This window comes from Apus apus, chromosome Z, assembly GCF_020740795.1.
Source record: "Apus apus isolate bApuApu2 chromosome Z, bApuApu2.pri.cur, whole genome shotgun sequence".
Lineage (NCBI taxonomy): Eukaryota > Metazoa > Chordata > Aves > Apodiformes > Apodidae > Apus > Apus apus.
The window spans coordinates 8,505,766-8,520,786 of NC_067312.1; the positions used below are offsets into that span (position 1 = coordinate 8,505,766).

General features: G+C 40.2%; 1 protein-coding gene across 10 annotated transcripts in view; it reads left to right on the top strand.

Moving 5' to 3' along the window:
• The window catches only part of CELF4 (CUGBP Elav-like family member 4), a 733,798-nt gene that overhangs the window by 439,058 nt on the left and 279,719 nt on the right, over positions 1-15,021 (top strand). The gene's annotated exons all lie outside the window — the stretch shown is intronic.

A 15,021-nucleotide genomic window follows, 5' to 3' on the forward strand; every position in this document is an offset into this window, starting at 1 on the left:
TAGAACATGTTATTATTAAAATAGCAACATAATTACAGATTTGAGAATGACAAGATTCACACTAACTTATTACAGGGTATCTTAAACTAAACTATATCTGTGTTTGCTAAATATATGAACACAGCAGACAAAAATAATGGACATAGTAAGATATATAGATACTGATGCAGACACAAAGACAGGTAGGGAGGTAGATGGAAGGGGATAGCCTATAGTTAAGATGTCCCTCATCGAGTATGGAGTAAATACTCACAATGCCTTGTCATTCCTCAGTGGAGAATAATTGAGACTCGAGAAGGATGAACTCACCCTGGCCTTCTGTTGGCTTTGTCAGCAGATGGTCTTCAAGGAGTTGTGCCTGAGAGGTGTTTCAAATCACGGGAAATTCTGGCCACAGCCCACTGCAGTCCAGGAGAGCTCACAGAGTCTCCCTTAGAATTGCTGTTTATAGGGTCTCAGATAATATACTTTTGTCAGAAAATTTTCCATTTCAGCACAACTTGAATGGTGGAATAGTCAAATATTTTCTACCACTTGTGTAGGTCCAGAGCTTGCTAAATTTTTGAGTCCTATTATCACCTCCTTTTAGACCAAAACCCAAGAGCAGACCCATTAGGTGGTCAGGGCATGAATGATTGTCCTTACTTTTCCAGTTAATCAAAGAGGGAGCAGGAGTCAGGTGTATCAGGGTAGTACCTCAACTCTTCAGTCCACTGCTTATGATCTAGATATCATAGTTATCCCCAGAGAACAGGGGGAGCCAAAGCCAGGTAGTCAAGGAAGTGTGTCAACACTCTGTTGCACTGCCTTTGGCAATCCATACCTGTCTTGCCTCCGACTGTTGGTGTGTGGCCAAAGGAGGTGGTCACACCAAATATTGAGTGACCAAAGAGACGGGGAAGTTTCCCCACCACAACCTCTTACCCAAATATATTTTGTTCTTTCATGTACAGAAGCTAATCAGTCTGAGAGAGAGACATTAGTCAATGAAACAGCTTTCTGAAGGAATCTTAGTTGTTCAAATAGTTTAAAAATTTCCTGGACAACGAACTGCATGAATATAGAAGATTAATTTTACTCTGTCCAAGGGTAAGAACAAGTATGTGGGACAGATGAAATAATACATCTTTTCATTTGTTAATTACTATAATTCTAAGAAAGAAAATGGGATGAGAGCACTGCAGCAGGAGAGCAAGGAGACCCCCAGACCAGAGGGGTTAACATTTGTCATTCTTAATCACACAGTTAGGATTTCCTGACAGGAGGGCTGCACAGAGTATGAACACAGACTGCTCACACAGTTCCATTTTCCCCATTGGCACTGTATCTTTATGACTTATTGTGTTAATTAGCTCATCTGCTCCATTCTACAGCAGAGCTAAAGACTCAGTGATTGCCACCAGAGGACAAGAGAGGGGACTTTGTGCCCGCCTCCAAAGACTTTGCTGTTCTGCAGAAGAGAGCCTTTCAAGGAGGCAGCTTTCTAACCATCCCCATAGGAGTAGAATCTTCACAGTTGGCAAACAGGAGGATACTCACCTTTCCACTGTTTTTGTGGGACTGTTCCTGGTGCTTTATGGGCTCCGCTGAAGTCTGGTGAGCTGCAGTCCAGTCTAGGAACTTGCCCATGCAACCACTTGAGCTCCAGTTCCCCGAAGATATTGTCACCAGCTTCGAACTGATGTGGTATAAGCCTGGAGAGCAGGACATGTTTCTTTGCTTAGTTTTAAAATGAAGCTACATTTTTAAAAATCATTAATTCATTAATTAATTTATTTTTTAAAATATATATTTTGCTTCCATTTTCCAGAAATAGTATCTCAGGCTCAACCAAATTAAGGCCTATCCTAAGGAGAGAGGATGTGTCAGTCTAGTACAGGAATAAGTGTGGCTCAGGGGAAGGAGTGTCCCAGCCAGAGGATTGAAGGTTGTTATACAAATTAATGTGGTAATTACAGTATCATCTGGAGAAAGCAACTGTGACTGTGTCCCTGTTCTGCTAAGTACTGTGTGCATTTTAATAAAAGAGAAGTCCTGGCATGGTTATAATCTCAGCAGACAATTCAGAAAAAGGGTCCATTATTACTGTGTCATGGATAAGGAACCAATGCCCAGAGATATTTTAAAGGTGCAATAGTACCCATCATCCCTGGTGCTGTTTGGGCACACCACGTGCAAGAGTAAATTGAAATTCTTGACGGACTTCCACAAATCTTACCAATCAAAGCCAGATAATTTTTATAAATGAAAATTTTTCAAAATTCCATACCATTATTTGAAATTTTCTAATAATCACTGAAAATGAAAATGGAAAAAAAAAAGCTCTATCTTATTCATTTATCATTTGAGAAGGATTCTTTCTAAAGGCAAACAGAAATCATAATGGAAAAATAATCAAGGCTAAGAAAAGACCAAAAAAAATTATCTTTTTTGGTTAATGAGCTATGTATTGGTTTGGTTAAAACACGTCCTTCCAGAACATCTGAGAGAAGGTCATTAAAGAAGCTTTGGCAAAGTACTCATTTTGACAAAAGAAGTAATGTTAATAAGATATCAAATGAGCAGCCATAAAAACTATGAGCAGAGAGACAAAAAGCCCAAGTATGTGAGGAAGGGGAGGACCAAAAACAACTTTCACCCATGCCAAAACAAGCCTATTACAAGCAAAAAGGACATTAGGCAGAGATTATTAAAAAATTATCCATTGTTCAGTAATTGCAAATATTTCACACCTCACATGGCAGAAGCAATAAATCCCATTGATTCTTCCAACACAATTTACAATTAAAAACTGATTCACAAATAAATAAAAAAAATAAACAAATAAAGGCAGAATTAATTGTGGTACCTTATACCACCAAATCAAAGCAATTGGAATAGAATTGAGAATAATTACCAGATGTGTTTCTTTGTGCTCAAAACAACATCCTTTATTTACAACGACCAATGATGTTCCTTATTTGTTCCTTCTGCTGGTCTAATGACTATTGCCATTCAGTGTTCTTTTATTTAATCATCAACATCCGAAAAAAGTAGTATCTATTTTATCTCTTTTTTTGTTGTTGTTGTTTTCATTTGATTTTGTTTATTTGTTTGTTTTTGTTTTGTTTATTTTGTTTGGGGTTTTTTTTGTTGTTGGTTTGGTTTGGGGTTGTTCTTTTTTTTTCTTTTGGCAGCAGCAGCAGGGAGGGAGAAGTTTCCTAAACCCTAACAATTGCAAATCACTCTGGAGGAATGTATCATTTTTTCAGCCTGGCCTGCAATATAATTATGAGCATTGCTTTCAATTTATTGGCCTTTTACAGATGTGCAGTCCAAATGGATGCTACTTTAACACCTGGAGTAATGAAAATTTGTTTTCTCCTTGCCTATTTCACATCTTTTCTATGGAGGATATTCTTGGGAGGAAATTGACCGGCAGTCATAAGCATTAAGAGAGTTTGAAGCTCCCTAGGGGAACCCAGCACAGCCATAAAGTTGCAATACAGGTAGCAATGCACGCACAGAAAGAAAAGTGTTTGCGGGTGAAGAGACTCTGGGGACAAGGATTCTTTTTTTCTTTATTCTTCTGTTTGTTTCAATCCCATTTACATGTAGGGTGCTCTCCAGGCTCAATCTTTGTAAGGACAAAGGGAAAATATTCCTTGAGGAATAGAGGAATGAAAAGGTAGATTTTAGCAGACTATTATATTATCCAGCTGTTTATACACTATGTCCTGAAAGGGCCTTTTCATTGGTGTTCCCACACGATTTGTAGGACATGAATATTTAGACCTTTCTACTGATGTAGAAGGAATTCTGAAGGAATAGATGAAGATGAACAGAATTGTCCCAGGTGCAGGCTGTCTTATAAAAATCTCCTTCTAACTGTTATAATTTCTAGAGGTAAAACTTTTGGGATACCCCTTTTCCCTGCAAAGCTTACTGAATAAATATTATTTCTTCTTCTATACCTTTTCCTCTCTTATTGGCTTTTCAAAATGGATCCTAGTGATTGTGTAGGGGTTGGCATAATTGCTGGCCCTCATAAACCTTTACATCAAATTCACATCTTAAATGATTATGAGATTTTATCATTGTTAGTCATCTCTGGGGAGCTCCCAAAAAGAATCAAGTCCAGGCAGGTCTGACTTGACAGAGGGAATGAATTAGTGTGTGGCACAAGAGCACAGGAAGAAAACCTTTTGTCCTGCATTTCAGGAGGAAGCTGGTAGGTTCTCCCCTCTCCACAAACTTCTGGGGTCAGTCACGCCACTTTACTGTAAGGAGAGTATTACCACAGTACACCTGCAAAGGCTTTCACCCAGTATTGCAGTAAAAGGATTAATATCATACAGGATAAACTGGAAGCCAGACAATACTGGGGAAAGAAACCAGGCTGTAAAAACGAAGAGTATTTCTGCTTCTTCCAGTTTTCTGCCAGGAGCACTGGCATTTTGTATGTCTTTCATCCCTACTACTAGGGGTTACAGACATCACAGAAGGGCCACTGAAAAGCATACAGCTGAGTAGCACTGATGCATCCCCATTAGAGTCCAAATTCTGCTGATGAGTTCTCTGGAAAGCTTTGTGCAGATCATAAGATTTGTGTCTTTTGATTGTCTGTTATATGTGTAAAAGGCTATGGAAGCAAGACGGTCACCATCTAAGAAATGTACAGCAAGTTTCAGCATATGCACACACACACAGAGATTCCTGAATGGCTTGAAATTTCCTGTCAATTGGGTACTCTCAGAGAAGACAGACATTGCTGCTCCTTGTTCTATGCCTTTAATCTTCCGTTTTGCTCATTCTGCTCTTTAATCATCAGACAACTCATGACAGTAATTGTGGATGTCCCTGGATAGATCAGTAATAAATGTATCCCGAACAAACATGCCTGTCAGACTCTATTTAGCCTAGAGCATCAAGTTTATGACCTCATGAAAGAGAATCTTTCTTAAGTTCTCTAAACAAGTCTCAAAGTTAGTCTCTACTTGTTATAAACATTAACTATTTTTTTTGCTATTTTCCTCACAAATTCAGGATAGCACCCTGAAAATTACAGAGGCCAGACTCACTAGGTTTATGTAGGACTTTGAACATCAGACAACATCTCAGGGTTCAGCTCTTAATGTCTGAACCATTGCATTCTACCTGTTCAAATCTTCTTTTGGGCAGAGCAATAGCAGCAGAACAATATTGCAGAATGTTGTTAACAAAAGTATGCTTTCCCCCCTAAAGATTGCTGCAGTGGCATGGAGGACAAGATCTCTTTCTTTATTCAGCTTTGAGCATACTGCATTTGCTGTGAAAGTTTCCTGGAGCAAAGTGGAGTGGGAGTGGGGTTTCTGTAGTTGTTAATTATTTGTGCTTCTGGTCTAGTGACCCAAACTATATTTAGCTCCCCATCAAAACCAAAACCTGAAAATTAAATGGACTGGAATAGAAAGGTGGTCTCTGTGTCACTCTCTGGATTCTGTTTCACAAGATGCAATCTTTCTCGATTTCCAAAACCAATTTTCTCCCATCATCTTATGAAAGTAGAGGTCATCTTGTGAAATGTGATATCTTACCAGTTTTTATAAAGGAATGTGCCCTTCCCCATGAAAGGAGGGTTCATTAAATCATGCAGCTGATCAGATTGCTGAAGCCTTGATTGGCCGACAGCCAGAGCGAAGAAATCCATGGGGAAGAGGTGCAAGGCGCCATCCAAATAAGCTGGACCTGGCCTAGGGTATTTCAATCACACTGTTATCGAGAGGAAAGGAAAATCTCAAAGAAGAGAAATATCGGAGCTTTACTGACTTTTAGAGTCAAAAGAATATGGGAAATAATTAGCCAGCCACATCTGAATTCTAGAGTTTAACATTTATTTCCAGGCACCACTTTACTGCCACTTACCACTTTAATCAGAGTTCAAAAATAATTCATGACCCAGTTCTGCCCTTGTTGCATGCTTTCTCTCCACAGTGTCCTCACAGAAGTTGTCAGACTGCTGTTTGTAGCCAGTATCAAAAGGCAGCTGCTTCTGGAGTAGGTCACTGCAATGATGCATAACATTTGCTGCAGGACAGAAAACCCAGTAAGTTCTGAGAGCAAACCCATGATCTGAGATAAGCTTCTGGCAAAACAATGCCATACTAACAGATGAGACAAAAAACTATGTGTGTGCTAGCTGGAAAATGAAGAAGTGAGCAGGAACAAGTGCAATTAAGAAGGTATATTTTATATTCAAGCTGGACTTCAGGTATTTTTAAAGTGTTGTCTTGAGTTACAGGGTTCATTTATTACCCAGACTCCATGTGGAATGAAAATGCACTGCATTTAGACAATACCCATTTTATTTTGAAAGCTGGTCAAACTCTTCTGACAGTCATGCTTTAAAGGATCACAGGGCTCAGGGTTCTGCAAATGTAGACAGCGCTTTACAAAGGCAATTATTTTACTGGGAACAGGCAAGCTAAGTTGGTGCAGTGCAAGCACAAACTACTTCAGATGCAGCAAACTCACCAGAAGGGCTATAAACTTGCCTACCTTGCTGGGACTTTCTGATGAATCTTGCATTCCAGATCTTATAACAAGAAATGGCTGGATTAGTTTATGCCTTCCTTATCATCAAAGCACACGTTCACTTCATGACTTATGGGAACAATGTGGTTGCAGAATTGCAGCTAACATATTTCCAGTGGCAAAAATCTACACTATAGGGTGACAAAAACTTATTTTTGTATTTTATCTCAAAGTTGGTGAGAGGGATCTGAAAGACCAGGTGGTAAGGACCACATCTGATAAAACCGTGTAGGCAGAGCCTTTGGTTTTGTTTCAAGAAGTCAGCACTTCTGTCAGCCTGACATCAAGTTAGATGGGTATATGCTTGGATGGTCCTTCTACACAATGCAGCACCAAAATGCAGAACCACAGCTGGTAGCTGAAAGAATAGTCCGGCCTGATTCTAAAGGAAAGAGCCTACTTGTTTTGGATTTGTACAGTGTAGACAACCTGCATGCAGAAAAAGATAAGGAGAGCATAAGAAATTGTTCCACTACTCGTCACAGCAGCACAAGGCTCTGAAACAAAATATGCTGGAGACTTCTTTTATTTCAGCTGTGAAGAGAGGAGCTGACAGAGCATCCTAGATCAGACATTTGTTCCTGTGGCTGGAGAGTTTCACACAGTTCAGAGGAACAAGCTTTCTTCTGCCTTTTGATCTGAGTCAAACCTTTTGATCTGAACAAATTCCCCTCTGGCCAGACTGGCCTGCCTACTTTTCTTTTCTAGAGTGTTGTTAGGAACAGCCCCAGGCTGAGCGGGCTTGCAGGTCCCTTTCAGCCTACACTGCCGGGAGTGGAGGAGGCAATAGCTCTTTTACTTCACCGGTCTGGGGTACATGCTTTACTGGTGTGTTTGTAGATAGAGAAGTCCTCTGCATCTAAGCCACATTAAATATTTAATAAGAAAAACAGTCTTTCCTGGGTGATTGCCTCTGTGTCCAGTGATTCCTAGACAAGAACACCTTAAACCAATTTCAAAAGAGAGTAGCAAAAGCCTCAACTGGTGGTGATTCCATGTCAGAGAAATGTCTACTGCTGCAACGCAGTAGTAAGGGTGAGTCCTGGCTGAAGGTGTGCTCTGGTCCTAAGGCTCTAACCTCAACACTAAGTTTTGTAGAGAAGCTATTGCATAAGCCGGTAATGCTTTGGGGTTTTGCCATTGCTAGAAAACACTTCCCTTTGATTTCTGGGGAAAAATGGATGTTAAAGTCCTCTGAAAATCAAACCTCTCATTCTGAGATTTAAAATCTGAAAATACATATGGATTTATCAACTAATATCTATAATCAGCCAATGCTTTATTTTACATCCATCCTGTTTTTAAATAGGAAACTGAAGCACATAAAAACATAAGACTCAGCCTCAGATATCCAGCCATAGTAGGACTGAAAAATAACACTACCAAAATTTACAAAAGTTTTCTTCTCGTGTTGCTGCAGGGTACCAAACTCTGTCAAGGAGGGAATTAATAATTTACCTCTTGGCAAAGAGAGCACTGAGCGATATTGTCCACTCACTCTTGTGTTCTTAGTTGCTCCCAGGAACAGAGGTATCAGTCAATGGCAACAGGGTGACGAGACAGTCAAAGAGTCTGAATTTGCAGAGGGAAGGGCACACTGGGGCTCCTTCAAATGAGTACTTATGATTTCCTGATCATTCCCTATGAGCTTCTAAGTGCTAATTCTGCCCTATAGTCCCTTTCAACTAAGCAAGCTGAGAACAGTAAATTCAGTGCATGAGTAGATGATGCTTCATTCATGGGAATTAGCACACCTCTACCCTAGGGTGAGGCCATGTCCCTTGCTCACCAGCTCTTGTCTGGGTAGTTTTTCAGCTCTTTGGAGAATATTGATATTGATTCTGGAAAACAAGAATTAATCTAGAGAGACAGACATACACACATAAATAAAGTGCATTTGAGTTTAAAGAAAAAGTTAGCATCATGCCATTGAACTATTGACAAGTCTGTCACAAATATCATCTTGTCTCAGTGTAAATAAACAAGCTTAGTGCTGTTATTTTAGAATAAAAGGCCAGAATAGGTTTTGTATTGACTTTCTTATACCCACTCAAGAGTTGGAAGAAGAAAATTAAAGATAATAAAGTAAAAGTGCAAACCATAAAAGTACAGGCAGCTGGTGCATAGTAAACTGTGAATCTTCGTCCCTCTTCAGAGCAGGAAAGCAATTGTGTAACTCAGTAAAGGTCAGCAGCAAAGATAAGAAGTTGAGGCTGTCGGTGAATCCCCTTCTATATTTGGAAGGATGATGGCTGCAGGATGATACTATCTTGGTCTGCAGTGATTCAAAGGCTGGTGCTTGTGTCCTACCCTTTCTGCATGCACTTCAGAGCTGGGTGGTGTTTCTAGGCCCTATCACATTTTTTGAAGTTGACCAGCTCCCAGGTAATTTATCCAATCCACTGGGGAACAATGACAATCCCATTTTAACTCTGTTCAGTGACAGAGACACTCATAATTTCCTGCAATAGATTCCAATATGATCCCAAACCCCTTGCATTTGCCTTTCTTACAAAAACAAAACCACGTACTGATGCTACAGAAATTAGTTGGTATCTTTTCTGGGGCTCGTTCCTCTGTTTCTTGGTCAAATTAAGCCCTTAATTTGGCTGGTTTCATAGAATAAACCCATCCATCATCCTTATCAGATTCTTCTCAGAAATTCTTTCCCTTGGAACTTTCCAAACTTCTCTGATACTTTTGTGGACATTCATACTTCCTTTTGTCGTGTTAAGTAGAAGAGAATAGGAGGATTAAAAGAGATGGAAAAGGACTGAAAGGGAAATCCGTTTCCCTTGGACCAGCAGCCTTCTCAGAAAGAACAACTGGTTTATCTTTTGTCTTTTCTGAGCATGCTTTGAGTGAACTATGAATGAAATATTAAACCAGCAAGCCAAAGATACTTCCCTTAAGAACAGAAAACAATGTTTAGGAGTCCACACATCCCATTTGGAAAGTAATGTGCTGCTAAATGAGTTGAGGTGCTTGTAGAGTGGGTGCTATCAAATACATGTGCTGGTTTGGAACTTCTTGTAAATAAAACTCAACACATCTATGTGTTCTGGAGAAAAGCTTCAGCAGCTGCAGATAAGTGAAAAAATGCATGGGGTGATAATTGAAAAGGAAAAGAAATTGCATGAGGCACTGACAAGATGATGAGGATTTTGGGCATAGGATCCAAAGACGGGACAGTGGAGAGAGCCACTGAAGAGGTGTTTTCTAACCCCTTAGAAGAAGCAGATGTGGAATACATAAATTAGAATCAAACAGCACTAATGACTGTAGGCTGATGTTCTAAGGGCATAAAAGCCATCTCTGTTTGATTATTCTTCCATCCATGTGGCCAAGGTATGAACACGACTTTTCCTGAACATGACTGGTGTGATTTTGAATCAAATCAAAACATCCTCTATATCTGAAGTATTTCAGACTTCAGGTTCTGCCTTGTTCAGCTCCATGAGCTTTCAGTGATGTTGCCTCATAACATCCAACAGACTGAACTTGTACAATTAGAGGGTGTAATGGCCCATGAGTTGTTGGATACATGCAAAGCATTAATGCAATTATTTAATTTTAATTAGATTGGTTACAGTGTCCAAATAATGCTATTTAAATATGCTTCTTTGACATTCCTTTGAGAATTCCCTTGAGATGAAGAGTCAAATGTGAGGCAAGCAGAGATGAGTTGTTAGTTTTGTTTTCTATTTTAAGGGAGAAATTTGGTTAGAGAACTCAGAAATTCCAGATCTATGTAGAAGCTGCAACTCCTTAGTCAGAGAAGAGATGGAGATGCAACTGTATGGAAAAGCTCTTCTGTATACTGGAATGAGCATGAAGCAAAGGGCTGGAACAAATAATGACAGCATTTCCAACTTCTGCACTTCTTCAGTGGAGGTTTGAAGGCCAGGAGTAGTTTTTGACACTTCTGCCTGGCCTCATGCAAAGCGCAGAATTTCAGATAGTGACACCTGAATCTGTCCCACAGCCCCTGGCTCAGCCAGAGATATCTAATTGCTTTGAAAAGTCTCAGAGCAATGGAGAGGTTACCACATCCTTAGTCTCAATGGTTAATTATCCTCACTGGTTAATTATGCTCACTAATTTCCTTCAGTTACAAGATGGCTATGTTGTTGTTTTTTTTCAATAGAATTGAATTTCTTTGGGCCTCAGTTTTACCTTTGTTACAATGGAAGTAAGAAACAATGAGCCAGCTCATCCACTGATATAAATTAAAACACTACTGTGCACAAAAAACTCCTTTCTTACCTGCTTCCCAGCAGCCTTTGCACATTGAATTTAATTGCCTTTCTGGGCTTTCTGACTCTTCCTTAAAGCTGGTTGGTTTGGGGTTAGACTCCTTTGAAAATCCTGCCTGTGTTACTCTGTACTTTCGGTAGATGGGATGCAAAAGTCCTGGACGTGACATTGCCTGTGAAGCGATGCAAGTCCACTGTCTCTGCAGCATTGTTCTTACAAGCGTGTACCGTATCAATAAAAGATTATCTCAGTGCAGAGATGAAAAATAAAAATGAAGGAGAAAAGGATTGGGAATCATCCACAGCAGGTCATTTTTGTTGGGATGCAATCAACAAGCCAGGCTTGATAAGACAGGTATTTGAGAGAGTATTGATCTCAGATCATTTTTCTTTTTAATTCCATTTTTGTATTTGTTTATATTTAATGCTTAACAAGCTCCTCACATCTTGCTTGCCGGTTGCACATGGCCTCTGGCCTGTGTATTTGCTGCTCTTTGAAAGTTGTATAAAACTTCTGCAGCTGCTGGACCAATCTTGATTTTCATATGACAGGTAAGGGCTCAGTTTTTAAAAGTTCCTCGTTTTCCTTCTCTCCATTTCATTTTGACTTGATTGTGTGAATCCTAGTATTTCTGAGTGCAATCAGGAATTCTGAAATATTTTTGCAATGGGAATCATGCGTAGGTGCTGTGGTTTCTCTGCCCATTTGTGCATGTGGAACTCAGCATCACTGTTTGCCTTCTGCTAGCACCTCCAGGTGCCCTCTGTGACTGGTTTGAGAGTCTCAAGTGAAGTATTTATACCTCGTAAGATGTAGTAGTTCTTGATCTACAGATTTTTCCAGGCCACACAGATAAGATAAGAGGGGAAACAAAAGCATAGCAGTGAAAGCAAATTTTCCAAGGTCGCATTGCTGACCATGTCAGAGCCTGCTTAAACCCCAGCTCTCTCAGCGTCTCCCTAGTGAGTTATCCCCTGTAACAGAAAATCTCTCCAGGGTGATTTAAAAGGGTGTGATTTTAACCAAGCTCAAGGCTCAGTGGTCTAATGAATCTTCTCCCAACAACTGGCATGCACATAACTCTTCCCGTTCTTCAGGCTTTTGTGACTAATACAAGAGCTGTTCACCCTAACTTGCTTGTATGATTCATCTGTGTTTTGTACAGCCTTTGTTACTTACACTGTAACTCTCAAGTACAAGGGGTAAAAACAAAATTAAAGAGTGATATCTGACAGCAGATGGAGATTTAATAACATGAAGAGTAAAGCTTCTTCCAGGACCTTGTTCCAAGTTGTGCCAGTGTTTAGGATGGTTAGACTTGGGCCAAAAATAGAAAAAGATTGAAATGAGAACGCAGATCAGAACATTTTTTGCTGGGTTTATATCCAGGGTTTCTTCCAAGGGTCAGTCTCCATTAGGGTGGTACCATGCTAGGATAGGAGGCAGATGGCTCATTTTCACTGTGAGTTAAACCTTGTTCCATTTGCAACTTTGGTATCTGTTCTCAATAATGAGTGAGAGGTGAGCTGGGAATTAGGTAGTTCAAAGGAAAGACTATCTTAGAGCTGTGTACCTGCTTCCCTACCTGACTTCAGGTTTTGCACCACATCCAGTCCTTGAATGTATTCAAAGTCTCCCTGTCACCTCCTTCCCTCAGTCTAATACATCTCTATATTCTTTGTTTATTTAATTATCTTGATAGGATGGTGAAAAGTTAAGATATATTACAAGCCTGTTATGCTTTAATGTTCTGTTTTCTGTTGTTTTGTTTTGTTTTTCATTTATAGCCTGCTTCAGAAGGTGTTGGCTTAAAAGAATGTAACAGCTCCTGCATGAAACGGAATGCTTCCTTTTGTTAAGAAGGTGTCCATGAATGCTATTGCTTTCTTTCATTGTTATTACTATTAACCAAAGAAGGCCAATTTGGTTTTGAATCAGCTGTTCACTCTAGAGTACAGTCAAACTCCGATCTGGCTGCATGCTAAGGGATGCAGGAAAACAGTTTAAACACCCAGTGACATTTTTATTGCTAAGTACAAAGCTGTCCATTCAAATAGCAGCATTGAGTTCAGCGTTGCTATCCTACAACAGCTGCCCTTTCCCATAACGACTGCATGACTGGTAGTTAGCAGGAGGAATTTTGTTTAGGACTCATGTTTTGACAAGATTTAAGACTATTAAAAAAGTATATAATCAGAATCCCAAAGGACAAGCACTGCTAAGTAGGTGGTTAACCGATTACATAGCACAGATCTAAAGCAATACACATTTTCAGAGAAACTTCACAACATAAGCCCTTGGGGGACAGGCTTGAGTAAAACGAAATGGAGTTTGCAAATTCATTGAAATTAGGTGAAGCATTCAAGAGCCATCACCATTTAAAGAAATTGATGAGCCCCTGTCTGTATCTGCAAGGCCATTGCATTAATCATTCACACAGACAGGAATGGACTCTAGTTTTCAAACAGGATTTGCTGAGGGGTGTTGGGTGGTTTGGAAGATCTTTTGTTATAGCTGGTGTTGCATATGGTTAGGTAAAGGTACATGTATACAGCTCTCTTGGCTCTCCCTACACTCAATTACTACAATGTGTCTGTCTCATCCTATAGTCAGTCCTGTTTTCAGTGACTTTGCTCAGCTCTTGAGACTTCAGTCAATTAATCTGGCATCATCCTGAGCCAAGGTTAAGGTTAAGATGCTAGTGTGAATCCAAGCTATCCAGAGCAAGTCATGTCCCACTCCTTTCTGCTCATGCCTCAGTTTCCTGATCTATGCAAAGTGCAAGAGATATCTATAGATCTGTCTTGTAGATTATCATGAGATACAGGAAAATAAATACATTCAAGATTAAAAGAATCAAAAGTTCCATTGGATTTCATTTACTATTGGATTTGGGGGAAGTCCTGGCTAGCTGTTACTTTTGTAGATTTCAAAACCAACATGCATTTCTTGGTGCCTTCCTCTCCCACCACAGAGGTCTGATCCTGCCATATCTTACTGACAAGACTAAACACTACCTTTGGAAACTGTGTCATCGATTGCCATGTAAAAAACTCACATTACATATATTATTTGAAATGAATAAAGACTTCATGCTCAGATTTACAAACACTGCAGTTAAGATAGCTGAGTGAGAGGTATCTGTCCCCATCCCTCAAACCTGGGCTACCCTAGAGTGCAAATCTACATTGGTCAGGACTGGTGTCCTTCAGATAAAACATTCACCAGAGTTCCCTTGTCCTGCCATTTCTAGTGGCTGCAGTCCAGAAACAGCTTAAAAAGATCCTAGCATAACTTGTCCAGAAGAGATGTCACCTAAATGTCTTTGCCAATGTTTCCCTCTCCCTGTAATATAAGGCCTGCATGTGAGTTGAGTGTATTATGACTTTCAGGGTTTAACTGTGCAGGGCCAGGTTCTGTCTTTGGTTTACAGGCTTTGCAGAGACAACCTTCAGACACCACTCAATGCAGTGTCTGGATGGTGATCCATAGGATGGAGCCCATACTCAGGGCCAGGCTTCTTGGACACCCAACATTTGCAGATGTTTGCATTGAGTCTGCATCAAGATGTTGTCTGATCCTGGAGTCTGGCCTGCTTCCTTCCCATAAAACAAAACAAAACTAAAAACAAAACAAGGCACTAGGGCACTCTGGGATATATGCTAGGAAACTCAGCATTGACCTAAATCTCCACCTTTGTGACTGCTGTTGTGCTACATTTACTCTATCCCATGCTTCTCACTCATTCAGCTCTTCCTCCCTGTGGGTGAGCTCTGCAGCAGAAAGCAAAGTTTTGGGAGATCCCATGCTCAGGTCCCTCCTTCACCGTGCAACACTGGTGTAGTCTATCAGTACTGCAGATAGGCAATTAAATAGGGCTGTTTTGGCTTAATACAGCTCTTTAATACTGGTGAAAGGCAAGAGGCCATACTGGACACAGCCACCAATTCCCTCTATTCTTAACAAAATTATAAGATCCTTTCCCTTCTCTGTGTCCCTCAGTCAAGGGGAAGAATATGTCTCCACAAGGGCAGCAGTTGGCTGTGTGTTCACAGACTAACTGCTCCAGCTCTCTGCCTTATTGCTATTCATATTCGCTTCCCCATCCCATCAGGCACTAATTCAGCAGAAGATGTCAGCTGGTTAGCAGAATCATCTGGGAAAAGTTGAGAGAACCTTAACAGACTTCACCTTCCCATTGCCAGCCTCCTG